The sequence below is a fragment of the Trematomus bernacchii genome, unplaced genomic scaffold, assembly GCF_902827165.1.
Source record: "Trematomus bernacchii unplaced genomic scaffold, fTreBer1.1, whole genome shotgun sequence".
NCBI classification, from domain to species: Eukaryota; Metazoa; Chordata; class Actinopteri; order Perciformes; family Nototheniidae; genus Trematomus; species Trematomus bernacchii.
Genome location: NW_022987792.1, coordinates 2,230,720 through 2,243,176, shown reverse-complemented (window position 1 = coordinate 2,243,176; position 12,457 = coordinate 2,230,720). Strand labels below are relative to the sequence as shown.

At 39.6% G+C, this 12,457-nt stretch overlaps 1 protein-coding gene across 1 annotated transcript in view; it reads left to right on the top strand.

Annotated features, from left to right (window-relative positions):
- The window catches only part of LOC117497746 (ephrin-A2-like), a 96,821-nt gene that overhangs the window by 59,860 nt on the left and 24,504 nt on the right, over positions 1 to 12,457 (top strand). The gene's annotated exons all lie outside the window — the stretch shown is intronic.

Sequence of the window (12,457 nt, the reverse complement as noted above, 5' to 3'; positions counted from 1 at the left end):
CCAAAATATTTGAAAGAACAGGTGATAAAACAACAAAAATAGTAAAAAACAGTTGATGATTAAACAACTCCACTACAGGCCTCATTCAGTGACCCATAATGCACTGCAGCTGTGAGGCGCACGGGTCACTTGAAACCACCAGCTGTCAGTCAAACTAGACGGGTCAGGGTTACCAAGGGCAACGAGACAAAACAGTGGTGATGAGGTCATTGAGGAGTGTGTGTTGACCTTCTAAACACACATACTTGTTAACATGTACTTGTGGGGAACCTCAACGACTACTTTTACACAAATATATTGTTTTAAAAATGTAGGTTTTTTTATGTATCGAATAAATAAATAAAAATTCTACTAAGCTGTTTTAATTTATAAACTAAATATCGAAACCTAAACCTGACTGCAGCATGATATTATATTTAAAAAGTGGTTGAATCCCGTTGCAAAAATCACGATAGAAATATGAAAAGGTACTTTAAAATGACTATAACAAGAACACATATCTATTATAGAAAAATCCAATACAAATATGAAAGAGATGCAATAAGAGATACTATTATACAGCCAACAAAATAATCACTAGGAATATGTATAACCCAGAGTAGTTGAGCTTACATACATTCAGATATACATGTAGATAATTATAAATAAATATGAATACATGTCTTCAAGTGGGAGTCCTAAGTAGGTAAACAAGTTGGTATCGCAGTATTAGCACGGCTCACAATAACACTGTTAACATGTTGTTGCAGTGTTATGTAACCTCTTATGTCATAACTTAATAACTTGTTCTGTGTGACTTCCTGAACTTTGGGGAGATAAATCATTGCAATGTGACGTGGAAACAGATGTGGATGTCTGTGAGTTTCTCTGCATGTTAAAAGAGTTTAAAGACCTTCGCTGTTCTGCAGAATCACAGAGTTGTTGTGAGAGAGGAGCCTCGAAACTGCACCTACTGATTTCACATAATAACTCAATTAAAATTCAAAAGGGAGGTGGATAGAGGGTCCTGGGTATCGTCCAATCAGAGCGCAGGGAGAGCGTAGCCGTCCACTCAGAGCGGCTCTGTGGAGTCCAGCTGCTCACATCTGGATCTGATCACAGCGGCCTCATCACTGTGAGGTTTATTAAAGTTTCACTGTCAATAGTCTGAGAGCGGAGATCAGAAATACAAACAAGCGCAGATTATTTTCCAACTTCTCACTGTTTGAAAAAGATTTGTTGTAAATGAAAGCAGACATGAGGACAGTGTTGTGTCGACACTGGAGCTGTTGTCATTGTTTCTGTCATAATACTTTGGAAAGCGATTGAAATACTGCGGCTCCTAACAGGAGTTGAGTGGATGAGAAATGAATGAATGAAAAGATGTGATTGTTTTGTAGTGAAAGAGAAAGAAGGGAGAGTCTGAATGTGGACGTTATGTCAGACCTGTTAGTGTTTGTTTGAAGGAAGGGAGAGGAGAGGAAGAGAGAGAAGGATGAAAGGAAGGAGGAAAGGAGGGAAGGAAGGGTGTGAACTCTAACTCTCCATGTGACCCTCCTGAAACGTTCCCCTCTGCTCTGATCATATATTAATATGAATTCTTCTTCTCTGTTTGTTTTCCCGCCTGCTGCTTCCTGTCCTCCTGCTGCTCCTCTGAAGGTAAGGAGAGATCTTTTATCCACTTCTTCTTTAAACTCACGGTGTCACATTTCACTCTCAGTTTCACCACAACTCCTCTGATCTGAATTTATTGTCAGAAAGACGAGCTGGAAGTCTTTAGTTCGCATATTTCTGGATTTACTGAGGAGAGGCTCTGCATTAGATCAATCATTTAGTCTGAAACAGGAAACCAGAAGTTAGGCTTATGGCTGTGTGTCTGAGCAAAGTACGGAAAGCCAGAAGGGACATAAGGGTCAAAGTGTGTTTTTACTGAAGTGTTTATGGTCATACATTCATTATATCTAAAGCTAGCTACACACCAACACGATTTTGGGAGTCAGAGGCCTTCAGAGGCAGTCGGGCATTCGCGGCACCCTACTCAGGTTGGTGTGTCCCGCACCGTCGTCTCTTTACGGCACCTTTTCAACATGTTGAATCAGCCGCGGGAGGTCAGAGAAAGTCGGCCCAAGCAATCACTCTGATTGGCTGTTCACACTACCGCTGCCTGCTGGTAAGGACAGTTATTGCCACTCGTCGACTGAAGTATTTGCGGTGTGTTCGTAGGCGGGCGGCGTAGCCGACGCAGGCGACGTAGCTGACGTAAAAGTCGAGACGCCTTCGGTACGCGTTCTTTGGTCTCAGGTGGGTGTGTAGCGGCCTTTATACAGTTGTTGCTGTAAATAGTGAGACAGGAAGGAAGGAAGGAAGTAGAGCGAGGTAGGACACAAGGCGAGGGATAGACAGAAAAGAGGGAAGCATTCAGAGAGAAAGAGAGAGACATGAAGGAAGGAAGGAAAATACGGAAAGCCAGAAGGGACATAAGGATCAGATTAAAGTGTGTTTTTACTGAATGACCAGGAAAGTGTTTATGGTCATACATTCATTATATCTTATACAGTTGTTGCTGTAAATAAAAAACACATCTACGTACACTATTATTATAAAATGGAGATTTTTACGCAATCATAGTTTTTATTAAGGGTTTATGGTTAAATTGAGGTTAAAGTGGCTATGGGTTGCTTTACATACATGTGTTAATGAAGGGGATAAAAGCGCTAATTTCACAGCCTTATGTACAACCACAGCTAAAACCACAGAAGAAGAATCCTGCTGTGTGCGTGCGTGCGTGCGTGCGTGCGTGCGTGCGTGCGTGCGTGCGTGCGTGCGTGCGTGCGTGCGTGCGTGTTCGATGCAAATCCTCTGTGATGACCTTTAATCATGCTGGCTGTATTATAATGACAATATATTCAACATAAGCCGTATACTCTTTGTCTGTCTGTAGTTTAAGTTCATATTTTATATAACGTAAGATGTAAAGGTCTTCGCCCAGTCGCAAAGATACACACAGATACATTTCAGACGGTAATAGGAGCCTCACAATTTGAGTAAAAAGTGAATTATTTGACAAACGTTTTTAATTATTTCACAATATTCTCAAGTAATTGGTATGTCTGCAAATAGATGACTGAACCTGGCCCTACTACAAATTGATACGAAACAGTCACAAAGACACACAAAATGATTAGAATAAGACTCAAAATGGCAATAAAGAGGCAGAAAATGGCTACTTAGAGACTCAAAATGACTACAAATAGACTCAAAATGACTACAAATAGACTCTAAATGAATTCGAAGACTAAAAATGACCAACGAGAGACTAGAACAACTACAAAGAGACAAATTGTATCTACAAATTGAACCGAAATGACCAAAAATAGGCTCATAATGCCTGCAAAGGGACTACAAATGACCAAAAATCCACTTGAAATGACAATAAACAGACTCAAAATGGCTACAAGAGACTAGAACAACTCAAATGATTGCAAAGGGACTCTACAATAATACTAAGACTCAAAATTACCCAAAAAAGACTCAAAATGGCTACAAAGAGACTAAAACAACTACAAAGAGACACAAAATATCTACAAATAGACACTAAATGACCAAAAACAGACTCGACATGACTACAAAGAGACATACAAATATAAAAAAATGTACACAGAAACTCTAACGACTAGAATCTATTGTTCGTATTGGCTTCTCATAATGGGTAGTTCAAAAATAGAAAAAACTCAACTGATAGACATTAAAATATTAAATATATATCTTAAATTGAAATATAACTATATCACTCACCACCAGTACGAGTAAAAGACTGAAAATCTGCAGCACGAGGTCCGGTGTTTGTTTTCTTTGTGTTTATTTGTTGTTAAACTTCTGTACAGTGAAGTCAAAGGTCGGTCTGGGGTCGCTGCGTAGTTTCCTCCCTGCGCTCCGACTGCCAGGCTCAACACTCGGCGGTAATCGCTGCAGCTGATTGGCCGGTCAGCGAGCCGAAACGAACCGCAGCGCTGGCTCCCGGCCAATCACGACGCAGAGCTGCGAGTCCGGCGTCTCCTGGCAGGATTTGTGTTAAATATTAATGAGCGGTCAGATTAGCAGAACTCCCAGAAGCCACTGGGGCCGTGTAATCCAGGCCGTGTCGGGGCGCTGATAAGAGCGAGCGGGGGTCCATTGAGAACACCCCCCCCCCCCCTAAAAAAAACCTTCTTTACTAACGGGTTTACTAACACTGTCAAAGGGTCGAGGAACAGGACGAGGAAGTGGGTTTTATTTGGAACAGTTTGTGGATTTGATGAAGCTCAGAGGGATTTTTACTGTAAGACTATGTATTATTATGAAAGCTGCTTCACTGCTGGAGCTCTTTTGTTGCTGTCCTCATTCTTTCTTTCTTAGTTTTCTTCGCTAAAAGTGTTTGTTCAGCAAAAACATTGAAGACATAATCATACCAAAATTGGCAAAATGGGTTGCAGATTTCCCCCGCCACTCAGGCACATCAAGGTTCAAGGTTCAAGGTTCTTTATTGTCAAACTGACATAGCTACAGAGTAATTATGTTGTTGAAAATCTTATGTCACAGGCTTCTCCAACAATGCAACATAATAACAATACAGATAGCAAGAGCAATACAAAAAGAAAAATAGTTATAAAAAAAGGTGAGCATGTGGAATAGTGCAGTACGAGTCTATATACAAGTTATTGGAATTATATATGTTAGATATTAGATACATATTACTGAGTAGCAGATGAATGTTTTTGAAGTTGTTTCAGCAGTTCAATTGTTTAACAGTCACATTAAATAATACTCATTGGTTGCACACATAAACGCATATTAAACAGGATTTTGTCCAGATCGAGTGTATCGATATGGATATTGTAATATGAAACTAGATATCGTCTTTACATTTTGGATATCGTAATTAGGACTGCACGATTAAGAAAAAATAACACGATTTAAGTTTTGTACTCATTGAGAATGACCTGGACCAATACCATACTTTATAGGCTGGGACTTCTCTGCAGCTCCACAATACATTCAGATTGTCGCGTTTGTTGCATTTACCAAATATTCCTCTTCGTGCAATTTGGATATTTCCCTTGTCCATACTGAGATTTTTTGGTAAAATGTTTTAAAATGTCTATCTGTTAAAGTTTGCATTTTCGCAGTTATCTAAAAAAATGGCTTGGTTTAGAGTGAAAAATCAGAATTGGAATTTCTTAATTAGGCGTTACTCAAAATAGTCGACTGATTCTCACACGTTGAAACTTTCTACTGAATTTTTTTAAATATACATTTTCAATTCATGTTTTTTTCTTTATTGTGAACATAATTATTTTGGGAAATATTTCTTCTTAGTGTTAAAAACGTTGAGGTCTTATCTGAATATGTTGTCATTTTTTTATATTTTATACGTCAGTGCTTATATTAGCAGTAGCAGCAGTGTGTGAAATTAGTTTGAGTTTCATATTTTTGTCTTTATTGTGAACCGAGTTTTTTTGTAAATATTTCCTCCTAGTATAAAAAAAGGTTGAGGTCTTATCTGAATAAGTGTTTTTTTAATATATTTAATATGTTAGTGCTTATATTAGCAGTGTGAGAGTTTAGTTTGAGTGTGTGTGGACGTTAAGTGTCAGCAGTGATTTCCTCTGGTCGTCAGACATCGTGCGGTCGGAGATCTTCAGAGGAACGTCTGCGTCCTCTCCGGGAATTCTGGGAATGATGGCAGCTATTGTTGAGTGCAGTGTGTGATTGGTGGAGCGTATCCATGGCTGACAGGCGGGACAAAGAGGGAGGGGGGGGGGGGGAATCGACCAAGGAGAACTAATCCACCCCTCGTCTCAACCCTCGTCTCACCCCCCCTCCTCACCCGACACCCCAGACCCTGAGACCCCCTCTGACCCCCCCCCCCCCCCAGAGCTTCTGCAGGGTCACAAAGAAAAAACTAAAAACAGATTTTTTTTGCGCAAATCGAGTTTGTGGTCGATTTTTAAACGAGTGAATAACAATTCTGTCTCTGTAGAGTATGTCCGACGAACAAGACAGACATTTGATTTACTTTTATTTCTTTATATACTAAATAATTGAAGGGAATCCTAAACAGATTTAAGCAAACTCAATATGAAGGGGAATAAAAAAAAATTCAAAATTGTTCAGGTTTTTCAAGTCAAACTAACAAATAGAGACATTTATTAGATTCATAAAAAAAAATGTTCCAACTATTTTCCGACAATTTCAAGAGAAACTCATAATGAAAATATAACACACAAAAATATGAATATGTAATAATGTGATTTTATTTTTGGTGATTTCTTAGAGCTCTTGAATCTCAATTTTTATTTTTTCGTTTTTTTAATACTCTGTTTTTGTTCCCCTAAACATTTTAAATGCTTTGTGATTTTTCTGTTAATACTGGTATGATACAATACCAACTATATAATGTAGAATTTAGATTTTTTTTTTTAAATGATATAACACCTAAGATTTGTTATAATGTGCAGTTTCCTTTTCTTAAATGAATCAAATGTTTTATAATTGATTATTTTGTGTAAAGGGGAAAAAATGCACTTTTAATCTGCTGTCAGAAATTACTCATCGTATGAGTAGATAATAGATTGAAATAGACTCCTAAAATAAACAAAGAAAAGAGTTCAAACAAACACTTATAATATAATAAAATAACTCGTAATTTCTTCACCAGTTAAAGTCGTTTTTGTCCTGCAGAGCTGAAGCAAACAGCTGCTGTAAACTCTGACCTGCTGAACCATCACTCAGTTTGTCGTCACTGATGGTTGTTTAATCGTTGCTGTATGTATTAATGTGTTAACAATGAGTCTGAAACAGCGTTAAGAAATTAAACGTCTTCTCCTCTGGTGGAAAATCGTCCGACTCTGAGGCAGAGTGTTTTGAGGAAGGCGACGGCGGAGGGAACAGATTTACACTTTTCCAAAAATAAGGCTTGGTTTTGCACGCGCTCAGTGCGTCTCTGCAGGCCGAGGGGTCTCAGGTTTCACACTCCAGAGAGCAACAAATCAAACGCTGTTGACCTCCGACCTTTAACACCCCAACCCCCCCCCCCAGCTCCCCAAACTCACCCGCTAACAGACAGCAGAGCCTTCAGTCCTGGAGAGGTTTTATTTAAAAAAACAGGAGTCACTGTACAACCAGATTTCTGATCTCAATTGGGTTCATTTTATATAATAAATCTCTTAAATCAGAATTGAGATTTTACAGTTTCATATTTTAGTCCCAAACGATCCAGTAAAGTCCTTTTAAGTAAGGCACATTTTTATTTTGTGTACATTTTTTGTCCTACAGTTAAAGCAATAAAGTTGTACATTCAAATGCAAAGAAATGCATCTGATCTGGATCCCTCTCCCCTTCAAATTATATACAATAAGTTTTCATCCTTTTTAGCACAAGATAAAATGACGTTGTCGCTCCTTGCAGATCCATCTTTTATAGTAATGCTTTAGATTGTGATTGACTGCATTTGTAGAAGTGTGATTGGTCAAGAAACATAATTTTGCTTCTGTGGTTTTATATCTACGGTTTGGAAGCGTATGTAAGTTGCTTTGGATAAAACAGTCCTCTAAAATGACATTTAACGGTGAAAATGTTCATTTTTTGTTCGGCAGAGCGTCTAATCTTTGTTAAATGTTCAAGTCCTGACCCCAAAAGTAATCATCTTGGTCTTTTATGGCAGAGATTTAGGGTTAGGGTCCGTCTCACCTCGCTCAGAACAGATTAGGGATCCAACTTCTCATTGTCTTCCCTATGGATTATTTGTTTGCCTGATCAAATGTAAAAGAATTATGATAAATGTCCATCCAAACCCCCAAAAGTTAAAGCTGATGTCTTCAAATCTCATGTTTTGTTAGAATGAAACAAGTCTTAACGTGAGTATGATATGAAGCAGATAGAAGACAGAGTAAAAAGTACAAATGCATAGCAAAAGTCAAACTTATATAAGCTATTAAAAGATAAAATAAGAATGAAAATATTAACGTTTATGATTTTGTTTGTGAATATGAAATCAGAAAAATATAAAAGTAGATATATAGAGATTTGGAGGGTCTCAATGGGAACACGGTGTCCTCTCAGTAACCCCCCCACCCTCTGTGGAGGTGGGTCGGCCCAGACGGCCCCCCCCCCATCAGTTTGTCACGCTCTCTCCCCCCCCCCCCCTCTCTCTGGGGCAGATGGATGTAAATCAGCAGCAGTTTGGACGTCCTGCTGAAATCTACTTCCTGTTCAGACTCAACACAAAATCTTCCCAAAATGGACGAGTTGCGTGTCATTCCCATTTGATTAACGCTTATGAAATGACTATAAGGGGGATTTATTTTGCCATTTTGGGGGTAAAGTTTCATCAGTGTGTGTCTGAACACAGGGATTTCATCCTTTGCAGACCATTTACATGCACTAAAAACCTAAATAACACACTACAGGAAAGGGAAAACCCCAGAAAAGGCCCCCTTTAAGGCAGAATGAGTAGGATTCTCCTTAAAAGCTGTGCATTTTACATTACAGAAAGGAGAAACTAAAAGTGTTTGGTAGTAGCTGTAGAGACCCTGCACCAGATTTGATTTATTTTGCCGTTTTAGGGGACATTTCGGCTTTTTAAAAATGTACCGAAGCTGCAAAAATGTTCGACACAATGCCGAAATAACGCCAATATACCGAGGAGAAGCACAATGTGGATAAAAGCTCAATCCAAAAACGAGATTGAATCTAACGCCTACTTTGACTGTTGGGTTATCAAAACACAAATCCATCTTATTCTGCCTTAAAGGTAGAATAGTTTAAACTGTTTTAATGTGCCGTGCTTTAGAGGACGTCTCTTCAGTGTATGGCAATAAAAGAACACATTTTATTGACTGATTTCCTCGTGCCTCCCCCCGCAATTTTATTGGATGCCATTGGCTCATAGTTTCTATATCTTTTAAATAAGGTCCCCGTGCAGAATGTAGATTATGTTCGACAGCGTGAATTTAAAGAGAAACCTGAGATGAAACGGCGATGCCCACCAGCTGCAGGACCGTGTTATGAACCAAACCTCTGGTGAACACAGGCAGAGTTAAAGAGGAGAGGTGTGTGTGTGTGTGTGTGTGTGTGTGTGGTGTGGTGTGTGGTGTGTGTGTGGGTGTGTGTGTGTGTGTGTGTGTGTGTGTTGTGTGTTGTGTGTGTGTGTGTGCGTGTGTGTGTGTGTGTGTGCCAGTGTGTGTGCCAGTGTGTGTTTGTGTGCATGCATTGGGTTGCAAGTTTTGTGTGTGGGTGGAAGCAGGTAGAGTGGGTTTTCTGTATGTATTGAAGGTACCAACATCTGTCAGACACTGTGCTTTCTGTAAATGTAACTTGAGCTGTGTGTATGCATGTGGTGTTGTGTGGTTTGTGTGTGTGTGTGTGTGTGGTGATGTGGTGTTTGCGTGTTGTGGTGTGTGCGTGTGGTGTGTGTGTGTGTGGGTGTGTGTCAGTGTGGTTGGCAAACTGGCAAAGCTAGTAACAAACACACACTCTCAACAGTGCAGATTGGCAGCAAGGGCAAAGTGAAGCTCTGATGACAGGAGCTAAGGGAATACACACACAGAGACACACACACACACACACAACACCACATCACCACACACACACCACACGCACACCACACAACACAAATATAACAACACACAACCCACACACACACACCCACACACACACACACACACACACAGCCCATGTCTCCATGTAGTGTATAAGAAACATTGAATGTCTTCAGCTCATTTTTACGGCAGCTGCTCACGGTTAGATTCAGCTTCTGATCCATAAAGCTCGTAAAGACTTTATATTTGAAAGCTTCCAGTTTAGCAGGTTTCTCGGGTTGCAGGTCAGACGTTTCCTCCAAATACCCAGAGGCCAATAAAAAGCTACAGATGAGACTGTGACGGATGAAATCACAGAGAATATACGGCGGCAACATGAATTGTTTCAAGGCAGATATTAAGCCAATGATATTACAAAATGCCTTTGAATACTTGATCCTGATTGGTCAATTTGGACATTTCAGAGTTTGTTAACACTTGATAATGACTATGTGCAGTCATATCACTCCGCAGAAAGTAGTCCGGCTGATTAAACTTCTCTGGACAACAAACATGAGTTTTCCTCCGTCAGAAAACACCATGGAATACTTCTTGAACATTATTTTTCATTTTTGCGAAGGGTAGGAAACTATAGGCGCGTTCACATCGCAGTACTTTTCCCACTTTAGTTCCGATAGTTCCGAAATGTTGCGTTCATACCAAAAATATCCGGAACTAAAATTAGTTCATGAGAACCTTTTTACCCCCTGCTCAGAAAAAGGTTCCTATGTCTGATTGGCTGAGCGGATTGCAAACCACGCCCCGTAAAACTCCTAAAAAGTTTTGTGAAGCCGCCATTTTATTATCCTCGCATTAGCATTATTAGCATTAGCATTAGCCCAGCGCAGAAACTCAGAGAGACTAACTTATGGCAACACAAAAGAAAACATGGGAGCGGTGGAGATGAGGAGGTGTCGGCGTTCTGGAGATTTGTCCCTAACTCCGGGGACTTCCAGCCGGGGACTTCGGGTGGCAGTATACGCCGTGAAGTTGTTTGCGGCCTGCCAGTAAACCCAAAGCAGAACAAGAAGAAGTGACGTCAGCGGCTTCATTTGCCTAATCCTCCCCCAGGGAACTTATTCCGGTGTGAACGCGATCTGTACTTAGTTCATCAGAACTAAAGAGTTCTGATGAACTAAGTTCTGATGAACCTTTGTGGGAAAAGTACTGCGGTGTGAAAGCGCCTTTTGGGACCGTGATAATATAAAGTTTTGCTTCTGAATGAATTATCCATGTGGTAGAGTTTAAAAAGTTTCACAGGCAGAACAATGTCAGAGACAGAAAGATGAGTTTAATTTTCAGAGAGCTTTGAAGAGGTGCAGAGCATCCCTCAAAACTTCAGCACAGGAATTTAAACGAGACAGGAAGAAACCCTTTTTTTGGGGACTTAAGCTCCCGGTCTGTCAGTGAAAATGCTCCTAAATTTCCACCTGAACTCTTTGAAGACTTTTAGTATTTCACTTTAACTGCCTGGAATTGTACGTTTTTAATCATTAAGGCTCACATGCATGAAAAGGACAAATGTTATGCCTCATTTCTGATAATGAATAAGAATCTCCAAATATATTTCTATAGCTTTGTGTAATGTGCATAATGTTTTATTACTTTTATGCACACTTTTTTGTGATTATTGTGTCATACAAATGATATCAATCACATTGCAATTCAAACATCTAAGATATATCATACGTGTGAATCCCTTCAGTTTCCTGAAGCTAAAAAAGTAACACGTTGGGTTTAGGGCTGTACCCGAATATCCGAATATTCGTTCGTTGGAGTACTATTCGGGTTTCAATTTCGTTATTCGGATATTCGTTTTTTTGAATTTATTGAAATCTCCAATATCAACGTAAGAGCTTGTGCCTCTTCGGGGGGTGCTAACACTTAACCATAAACTTTATCGTTTACTTTCTCCGTCTTTATATGTAGATATGACTTTTCTCCGTTAATCTCCGTCACGTTGTTTCCATAGCAACAACAACAACTTCCTGTCAACAGCGCTAACTCTCCTTCAAAATAAAAGCATGTCCATAAAAAATAGGAAGCCAAGCCAAATTACACTTAAGACGTATACAACTGCAACGAAAGTACATGCGATATCCTTTTCAATTTCAAAGAACACAAATTGGGTTAAATACATTAACAAATAACTATAAAACAACAATACTGTAGAATAACAAAATGAATGCCGTGAATAAACCGAAATACACGTGATGAAGCGGTTCGCTGCTGATTACTACGCCAGGCCCCCCCCGGGCCGAATATCCGAATATTCGCTGCTGATTACTACCGAATATCCGGAGCCCGAAAAATGGTATTCGGGACAGCCCTGGGTTACACTCTTTACATTTTGTACATATTCCTGTGTTTTTCCCTTGCTTCCTTTGAAATGTGGCATAAGGTTGATTTATTTTTTATGAACAACGCTCTTTGTTAATGTTTTTTTAACTCCCTTAGGTGTAGACCTTTTGAAGTATAGTTTTGACCTTTGTCAAGCTGTGGTATCTTTAGTCTGTGTACAGCCTTTGGTTTCATATTGATCAAAGATAATCGTGGTTATCCGTTTTGCCCGTAATCGTGAAGTTCATATTTTCTGTAAATGATGATAATCAGACCTGATCAGTAGCTGTTGAACCAGAACACCTTCTCTGTTTTGGGTGGTTTAGATGTTGGGGGGGGGGGGGGGTGTTCAGACATCCTGAAAGTCTTCAGATGTCTGAACATCAATTTTCTACTGAGAGGAACCAGGAGTTTAATTACACATGTTTTTATACAACATGATGTGTTTATGGACAGTCCCTCAGTGTTGAATGGATCTGAGTTTGTTGAACAGCACAAAATCAAATCACCAAAACTCAGAG